This window comes from Cervus elaphus, chromosome 18 (assembly GCF_910594005.1).
Source record: "Cervus elaphus chromosome 18, mCerEla1.1, whole genome shotgun sequence".
In the NCBI taxonomy this organism is placed as follows: Eukaryota; Metazoa; Chordata; class Mammalia; order Artiodactyla; family Cervidae; genus Cervus; species Cervus elaphus.
In genome coordinates, this window is record NC_057832.1 from 86,865,933 (window position 1) to 86,875,972 (window position 10,040).

The 10,040-nt window shown below is 35.9% G+C and overlaps 1 long non-coding RNA gene across 1 annotated transcript; it reads left to right on the forward strand.

Annotated features, from left to right (window-relative positions):
- Positions 1-3,834: 3,834 nt before the first annotated feature.
- On the forward strand, positions 3,835-9,204 carry LOC122674363. The gene is made up of 3 exons (XR_006334959.1): positions 3,835-3,960; positions 6,544-6,615; positions 9,154-9,204. It is a non-coding gene; the product is annotated as an uncharacterized LOC122674363 (long non-coding RNA).
- The last annotated feature ends 836 nt before the right edge of the window (positions 9,205-10,040 follow it).

A 10,040-nucleotide genomic window follows, 5' to 3' on the forward strand; every position in this document is an offset into this window, starting at 1 on the left:
TAGAGACAAAGATAGATGATAGACATACTTAGAGGATAACTTACGTATTTTCATTGTTGATGTTTCCTGTTTAATTTAGGAGACTGGTGTTCATATTCAAATTTTCTTATGTGTCCCTCAGTATGTTCTCAATACTGGAAACTCAGTATATATTAAACAAATACTTGCTAAGTGGATCGTATTACCATATTTTGCATACCTCTCATTAAATGTACTGCCAGACATTTTATATTATACTTTTGTTGCTTAATAAAAATACCTTTTTCTATTATAGCTTTAAACTGCTTATTGCTAGTTATAAGAAAGCTAGCTATTTTGGAGCATCTGACTTGTAATCACTTAGATGAAATGAATTACTCTGTAAAACTTTCATGACTAAGAATGAGCTTCTGTTGCTTTCACAAATGAATGATAGTTTCAATGGCTATAGAATTCTAGGTTAAGAATATTTCCACGGAAAACTGCAAACATGAATCCTGCTATCTACTATTTATTGTTACTGAGATGTCTGATGCCAACCGGATTTTTCTTCCTTTTGTTTAGCAACTTTTGTTTCTTACTGGATGCTTAAAGAATTTTTACATTATCAGAAATTAAAATATTTCATTCAAGTATGTTTATATCCAATTACCTCCATTAATATTTTCCTCTGTCATAACCAAAAATCAACTCTTCAACTCAAGGACATTGTTTTCAAAGATTTAGTAATTTTTACAGTTTTTTTCACACCAATTGTGAATAATATAATTTCTATAGGTTTACTCCTAGGCATTTCCTCCTTGTTTTTTATATTTCTCCATCATAATTATCTCATACTTCTCCCCTAAAGTACAAAAATTTTTGAGTGCTTGACTACAAATTTCACTAATTTATTTTGCTGATGTAGTGAATCTGCTCTTCACTGACTCTACTGTATTTTAATTTGGGGAATTTAAAAAATCTAAAGTCAAGTTATACTTTATGTAATTGATGTAGTTTAGCATCAGTTAAGAAAACAATTGAATATATTTTAAAAAACATTTCACTGTTAATTTTCTAGTAGATTTATTTACTGGGTGGGAGTGGTGATGGAATATTTCCTCTAAATTCCTTATATTGGTGCCCATGTTTGGTACTAATAAGTGTTTTTATAAACATTATTTTTAAAAATTAAAGGTTTGTTCCCATGTCTATACAGTTCAGTTCAGTTGCTCAGTCGTGTCCAACTCTTTGCGACCCCATGAACCACAGCACGCCAGGCCTCCCTGTCCATCACCAACTCCCGGAGTCCACCCAAACCCATGTCCATTGAGTCAGTGATGCCAGCCAACCATCTCATCCTCTGTCATTCCCTTCTCCTCCTGCACTTAATCTTTCCCAGCTTCAGGGTCTTTTCCAATGAGTCAGTTCTTCACATAGGTGGCGAAAGTATTGGAGTTTCAGCTTCAACATCAGTCCTTCCAATGAACACCCAGGACTGATCTCCTTTATGATGGACTTGTTGGATCTCCCCACAGTCCAAGGGACTCTCAAGAGTCTTCTCCAATATCAAAGGTCAAAAGCATCAATTCTTCTGCACTCAGCTTTCTTTATAGTCCAACTCTCACATCCTTACATGACTACTGGAAAAACCACAGCCTTGATTAGATGGACCTTTGTTGACAAAGTAATGTCTCTGCTTTTTAATGTGCTGTCTAGGTTGCTCACAACTTTTCTTCCAAGGAGTAAGCATCTTTTAATTTCATGGCTACAATCACCATCTGCAGTGATTTTGGAGCCCAGAAAAATAAAGTCAGCCACTGTCTCTCCTATTCCCCCATCTATTTGCCATGAAGTGATGGGACCGGATGCCATGATCTTAGTTTTCTGAATGTTGAGCTTTAAGCCAACTTTTTCACTCTCCTCTTTCACTTTCATCAAGAGGCTCTTTAGTTCTTCTTCACTTTCTGCCATAAGGGTGGTGTCATCTGCATACCTGAGGTTATTGATGTTTCTCCTGGCAATCTTGATTCCAGCCGGTGCTTCACCCAGCCCAGCGTTTCTCATGATGTACTCTGCATATAAGTTAAATAAGCAGGGTGATAATATACAGCCTTGACGTACTCCTTTCCCGATTTGGAACCAGTCTGTTGTTCCATGTCCAGTTCTGACTGTTGATTCCTGACCTGCATACAGATATCTCAAGAAGCAGGTCAGGTGGTCTGGTATTCCCATCTCTTTCAGAATTTTCCACAGTTTATTGTGATCCACATAGTCAAAGGCTTTAGCATAGTCAATAAGGCAGAAACAGATGTTTTTCTGGAACTCTCTTGCTTTTTCGATGATCCAGCGGATATTGGCAATTTGATCTCTGGCTCCTCTGCCTTTTCTAAAACCAGCTTGAACACCTGGAAGTTCATGGTTCATGTATTGTTGAAGCCTGGCTTGGGGAATTTTGAGCATTACTTTACTAGTATGTGAGATGAGTGCAATTGTGTGGTAGTTTGAGCATTCTTTGGCATTGCCTTTCTTAGGGATTGGAATGAAAACTGACCTTTTCCAGTCCTGTGGCCACTGCTGAGTTTTCCAAATTTGCTGGCATATTGAATGCAGCACTTTCACAGCATCATCTTTCAGGATTTGAAATAGCTCAACTGGAATTCCATCACATCCACTAGCTTTGTTCGTAGTGATGCATCCTAAGGCCCACTTGACTTCACATTCCAGGATGTCTGGCTCTAGGTGAGTGATCACATCATCGTGATTATCTGGGTTGTGAAGATCTTTTTTGCACAATTCTGCTGTGTATTCTTGCCACCTCTTCTTAATATCTTCTGCTTCTGTTAGGTCCATACCATTTCTGTCCTTTATGGAGCCCATCTTTGCATGAAATGTTCCCTTGGTATCTCTAATTTTCTTGAAGAGATCTCTAGTCTCTTCCATTCTATTGTTTTCCTCTATTTCTTTGCATTGATCACTGAGAAAGGCTTTCTTATCTCACCTTGCTATTCTTTGGAACCCTGCATTCAAATGGGTATATCTTTCTTTTTCTCCTTTGCTTTTTTCTTCTCTTCTTTTTACAGCTATTTGCAAGGCCTCCTCACAAATTTTTGCATTTTCCTTTTTCTTGCCGATGGTCTTGACTCCTGTCTTTTTTGCACTTTTTTTTCTTGAGGATGGTCTTGATTTCTGTCTCCTGTACAATGTCACGAACCTCCATCCATAGTTCATCAGGTACTCTGTCTATCAGATCTAGTCCCATCTCTATTATCCCCATCCTAGTCCCTGGTAACTGCTTTTCTCCTGTTTCCATGAGTTATGAAAAAAATTTTTTAAGATTCCACTTTTAAGTGATACCATGAGGTATTTGTCTTTCTCTGAGGATCTAATGTACAACATGATAACTATAGTTGATAACACTATATTGCATAGTTGAAATGTGCTAAGAATAAAATTTAAATGTTCTAGCCAGAAAGAAAAAAAAGTAAGTATCTGAGGTGATGGATGCATTAGCTCAGTGGGGTGAATCCTTTCACAATGAACATATGAATCAAATTGTTATGCCACATGCTTTAAATATCTTACCAACTTATTTGTCTATTATACCTCAGTAAAGCTGGAGAGAGGGGAGTAATTTTTTTTCTTTGCAGTTTATTTATCTTTCACATGACAGTCCCTGCTTGTTTAATTCTGTTACTTAACACTACTTGAACCTGAAACTGTCCCAAGGGCACAACATAGTTCCAAACGAAAGCAGGGTGGTTTAACAGCTTAATTGTATTGAGTCCATTTTCCATCTGTGATTAGTAGTGAGGGAGCCATAACCAGAAGATCCATGGCGGGGACTTATTTATGGTGGGAACCAGAATTCACTGGGCATCACCCACTTCTCTAACTGGTGTGACTGTCTTAGTGACCCTGTAGTAAGTTCCCACTTCACTCAACAAGTCATCCTCACCAAATTAAAGTCAGAGCTGTCACCTCCTAAAGTTATGGCTAAAGGTAAGTTGCACTAATCATGTTTTATAATCATATTTCTTAACTAGCCCAGAGATAGCTGGAGCATGTCTCCCTTTTGCTGATTGTGAACAACTGCTCTTAAATGGAGCCAAGTGCCTCAGTGTTACATTTTTGTTAGGGTACCATCCAGCTAAAGTGTAGGCAGGCTGAGAGCATGGCCTGTAGTTCTGAAGATGGCAACTGTAAAGCTACTGAGTTCTCATTCTGGGCTTCCCTGGCCTATTATATTCTCCATCTCCCTTGTCTCTTAAGGGTACCTGTGGGTTCCTGTCCTTTCAAGTTCCACATAGTTTTATCCTTCGCATGAGATAAAAGTCAGGCTGGTTGATCTTCACCTAGGTTAGTTCTCACCTAGATTCTGTATTCCTGAATTCCATCCAAATTTCTCTTTTGTCATAGTGGGTATCCGTTCTGTTTGTTTCTTCTTTCTTTCTTATTTGTTTTTTTTTTTTTTCTTCCGAGAGTCCAATATGACAATTCTCTATTTTTTTTCTAATGAAGATATCAGAGAAGAGGTTGTGTCATCAAAGAAATCTACATTTCTGTATTAGTTTTCATATTCTAGTCCCATTAGCTTTAAATAGATTTTATAACATGAACCTAAAAGAAAGAATGAAAGAGAGAGAAGGAAGAGAAGGAGAAGGGGTAGGAAGGAGGGAAGAAGGAAGGGAGGAGGGGAGGAAGGAAGGAAGGATGAACCCAGACAGCAAAGCTATAAAAACACCATAGTGACTGGTGAATTTACAAGGATTAACTTTTTCTAACTGACAATAGTTTGATAGCCAACAAAAGCAGTGGAGGACATCTGGTAATATTAAACTAATTTGAAGGAAAAGTAACAGTAAAAAGAAATATACTAATATATGTCTAATTTCACTATCCAAGATAAACCCTTCAATCTGCCAAATTCATCCTCTGGGTTTACAACAGACCAGAGTCAATGCTGACCTTTGAGTAATCTCATGTTGATGCCTTTGGTCTTTGTGGAAAACACTGGAGTAACCTTAATTTAAAAGTTTCTCTGGCCACAGCTTGATAACTTGCTAAGGTGCTGCAGACGAAGTCAATCCCTCCAGCTTTACAATACAATCTTTCAGATTATAAAACTGAACTTAAAAATGGCTGGAACAATTCTGGGCACTCTTACTCAGCTCTTGTGGTCTGTAGCCACGAGAACTCTTGGAAGACAAATTGGTGTCCTACAGCAGTTCACGGTGCTAGATGGACTCAATCCCTCCCCGACCCTCACTCCAGCTATCCTTCCTTCACACATGGCTACCTGGCCCTGCCCCCAGAGCCCTTCCTAAGTTCCCTGTTATCTGGTATACCCTACATTCACTTGCTGCTTCAAGAACTTCCATGTTAAATAGTCAAATGAAATAAATCCTCTCAAAGCTTCCTTGCAAACAAATGACACCCTTAAAAGTCAAGTTTCAAATAGTTTACTAAATTATGGTATCCTACAATGCAGCCATCAAAAATGCTAAAGAAGATATTTTTAATGTAAAATTATAGTGATATAGGAAAATTCTGTAACACAAAGCAAAAGTAAAAGGTTTCAGGGAAGTATATATCAACTGTGGAAAAGGAAGACATCCCTGGTGGCTTAGATGGTAAAGAATCTGCCTGCAATGCAAGAGATCCAGCTTCCATCCCTGGGTTGAGAAGATCCCCTGGAGAAGGGCATGGCAACCCACGCCAGTACTCTTGTCTGGAGAATCCTATGGACAGAGGAGCCTGGTGGGCTCATGGGGTCGCAAAAAGCTGGACACAGCTGAGTGAAAAGGAAAATACACTCAAAAAAAGACTGGGAAAGAATGTACTAAAATGCTAACAGTTGTTGGCACAGTATGATAACATTATGCATGATAGTTTTCTTTTCTTTATAAATATTGCCGTATTTCTATAAAATGCATTTTCTTGAGCAATTTGTATTTTTTAATGATTTAATAACTTCAAGATTTTAGTAACTTGGAATGTCAAGTAGATTACAGCACTTTATAAAATTGTCTACATAGTGATTGCAAATAAAAATAATGTATAAATGAGAAACTTGAAAATATGAGAAAATCTCTTCCCTAGATGTGATAAAGAGTGATTGCTATTTCATTTCATTTCAAAGTCCATCTATATTTTCAGATGAGCACACTGATAATTTACTAACTTTATACTAGAAAATAACGTTTAAGAAAGAGGAGAAGCAAGAAAACTGCTATGTTCCTAATATTCCTAATAAACCAGTATGCTACAAATACTTTACACAAAAGTTACAAAGTTGTTTTCAGAAATTAAAGATTTTAGCTTCACATATTTCAAGATAAGATACTTCATACTCCCTAATTCACAAGTGGCAAACAGTTTCCCAAACATATTTTTACCCTAAAGTGAAGTCAACTGAAATGAGAGGACTATGACAAAATAATTTTAAATAAAAAAGGTCTAGCCAACGGTTCATCATAAAACAAGGGTCTTGACAGGACTCTGAGATGTAATATGGTTTGTGGATATACACCTAAAATTCAGGGCCCCCACTGCCTTCTTCTATTTCTTTTTGTTTGTTTACAGCCTTTGGGAGGACAGTTTGATCCACAGAGGCAAGTGAAGAATCAGATCTAATTCTTTCTGCAGTGGAGATGGGTATGTCCCCTGCTTTCATGGTCCAGGAAATTCATTGTTAAGGAGGTGTCCATGTACAATACATATTACTTGGAGAGGTACTGTGGTATGTGTCTGGTGGGTGAGGAAGCAAGGTGAGAGAATGACCTGAATTAGGAAATACTGATGCTAATACCAAAGGAAGTGTGAATACCTTTTAGGAGTCACCAAGCCATCAAAGTTGGACATTATTCCACCTATTTGCAAAAATCTGTGGTGACTTGATGGTGTATGTGTAACTATATATACAGCCTTTATCTAAAACAGAAGAAACAGCTGATTTCAGGAAGTCTAGGACATGATATTCAGAGAATGAAGATAAAATTCAAATACACATATTAGGGGATACCAGGTTTGGACCATAACTTCACTATATCTATACAAAGAAGGAGAGGAGAAAATAAATGTTGAATCTACTTCTTTATCTTGTCATAAACCTCAATCCTCAATGTAAAGAAATTAAAATCTTTATTCCACTCTCAGTAATTTCTTTTGGAAAGGAGATGTTTTAAGAAAATACTGGCAGTAAGCTATAATTTCTTTTTTGTCTCATATGAGAATTTGTTTCATGATTCATTTGACTCTAAATTGTCCTTTTAATTTTGTATTTTCTGTTTAAAGCAGGAATTAATACATTTAAGACATAAGAAACTACAATAAATCACATTCTACTAATCTCTGCATTACATATAGCATACTTTTTTAAAAATTTCCAGGACATTTTGTCAACCAAAAGGTAAAAATATATTTAAATATATACAGATTCAAATAATGAAACTAACATTGCAAATATTTATTAATATGCACATCCTACACACTTATGGTTCCACACCACTTGAATGTATTGTCATCTATATTGTATATATTATTATAAATTACAAAACTTTGTATGCCTTATTTTCTTTCAAATTTGAGAACTTTATGGAAGCAATATTATGAAACATTAAGGTGTACAACAGAGTGTCTGAATTTTATTGCTAAAATAATCTGTTCGTTTGTTTCAAAATTGCCAATTTTCACCTAAAGATCTTAAGGGAACTCATGGTTTCTTTTTCTGTTTTACTTTTAACAAAAGTCAGAAATAAAAACCTAAAACAAAACCATGAACCCTTCAATACTTTAAAGCTCAAATTTCAGTTCACTGTTTATTTTTCTTTGTGCTCTCAGTGAGCTAATTAAACTAAGAACTTGACATTCAAAGCTGGTTTGGGAAAAGAGAGGGGGCACGGCCAGTTGGGATTTGGCCCAAATACCAATAAACATGGAAGACAATAGTCACCATCATAGCTTTCATTATGACTTTATATTCATTCACTAAACTTCTCAATATAGTAAAATGGATTAATGGGGACGGGAAAAATAAAATCACATAATTATCTCATTTAATGTTTAGGTTAGACAAATTTTACCTATTTGAAAGCAAGATTTTTAAATTATATTTCAGAATTGATTAGTTACCAAGGAGGAATCTTCATTACACTGTTTATTTTCAAATTGAATCCAACTGCTCTACATTTTTTCTTAATACACTTAATTATTTTATAACCCACCAGAAAAAAGTCATAAACATACTCAAATAAGTAATTTAGAAAGCTTCTTTTCTCTTTAATATTATACTTAAATGAGTCTGTGTTAAATTTAGATAAAATTATATTTGTGAAACATATCAAAATAAGCCATACACTTTTATGACTTTTTAAGTTCTATAATTTGTTTTAATATTTTAAAATACTTAAAGATTAATATGTTAGCATTTATAGAAGTTTGTTTTTTTTTAAGTTTCTTTCATTTCTTCTCTTCTCAAATCTAAGAGTTGGGTGTGTGTCTTTCCACATCTTTTTTTATAATATAGAAATCTATAGAAATGCACACAGATAGGGGTATGTATTTTTGTAGACAATGCTTTATATATGATTCTGTAACTTAACTTCTTCTTTTATCCTTTCATCATGGACATTCTTCTCTATCAGAATAAACAGGGTAACTTCATTTCTCTCAATGGAGGGCAAGTATTCCATTTCAGGGTTTATTTAACAAAATCCCTATTAATGAGAATGTCAGTTTTACACTTAAACAAGTATACATGTACATTTAGAAGTCATACCACATTAAATGGTCTAAAAAAAAAATGAGGCCCTCTTGTTCCTTCTCTAAAAGATAATCAATTTTAAACAGTTTCTGGGATTTCTTTTTTTTTTTTTAGACTTTTGATGATTAGCATTATGACTTTTAAACAATAAACAAATGTATAACTTGATATGCTCTTTGACACAGTGTTTGTTAATTTTCTTTAATTAAAATGAATAATTTAGCATACTTACCACTATCCCCTTGCTTTACTTCCCCTTCTCTTTTGTTTTCATTTTATTATTTTTTATATTGCTAAATCTTGTAACTTTTATATTGTTTTGATAAACACAGTGAAGTCTTCCCTGCCAATGTCTAAAGTAAGTCTAAGATCCAAAGGCAGTGAGCCAGTGTCTGTGGGAACTATGACTGAGTGTGGATAATTTTCTGCAGAGCCATAAAGGAAATCAACCCTGAATATTCACTGGAAGGACTGATGCTGGAACTGAAGCTCCAATACTTTGGCCACCTGATGCAAAGAGCCAACTCTTTGGAAAAGACTCTGATACTGGGAAAGATTGAGGGCAAGGGGAGAAGGGGACAAGAGAGGATGAGACGGTTAGATGACATCAGTGACTCAATGGACATGAGTTTGAGCAAATTCAGGGAGATGGTGAAGGACAGGGAAATCTGGCACGCTGCAGTTCATGGTGTCCCAGAGTCAGACATGACTTAGTGACTGAACAACAACAACAACATATGGTGTGATGGGCCCATGAGAATGAGAATCTGATCTTTTGTGCATGCACACAATGTTTCAAAATATTTAAAGTCCAAAGGACTCTTCTGTAAGTTTGTTTTAGCTTTCTGGGCGGCATTCAGGTCTAATGAAAAGATGACAAAGCTCAGAAAGTGTGTGACCCACAGGTAAGCCCTCTTGCTTTCTGGGTCTTGTTCTCATTTGTAGACTGAGATAAACTAGTCTTCCTCTGCTAGCTTCAGCATTTTAATATTCTAAATTATTGAATATGACATAGAAATCTGTTGCAGGTACAATGATACTGCAGCAGTATTCTAACAATCCCTATTTTTAATTCTACTTTTCTAAGTGATCCTAAGTGATAAAGACATATTCTTCCCAACGTGCTGTGCTTAGTCACTTCAGTTGTGTCCGACTCTGTATGACCCCATGGACTGCATCCCACCAGGCTCTTCTGTCCATGTGATTTTCCAAGCAAGAATATTGAAGTGGGTTGCCATTTTCTTCTCAAGGGGATCTTCTCAATCCAGAGATCAAACCCTCATCAATACCTCCATCTTTTTGAGTCATTGAAGATATT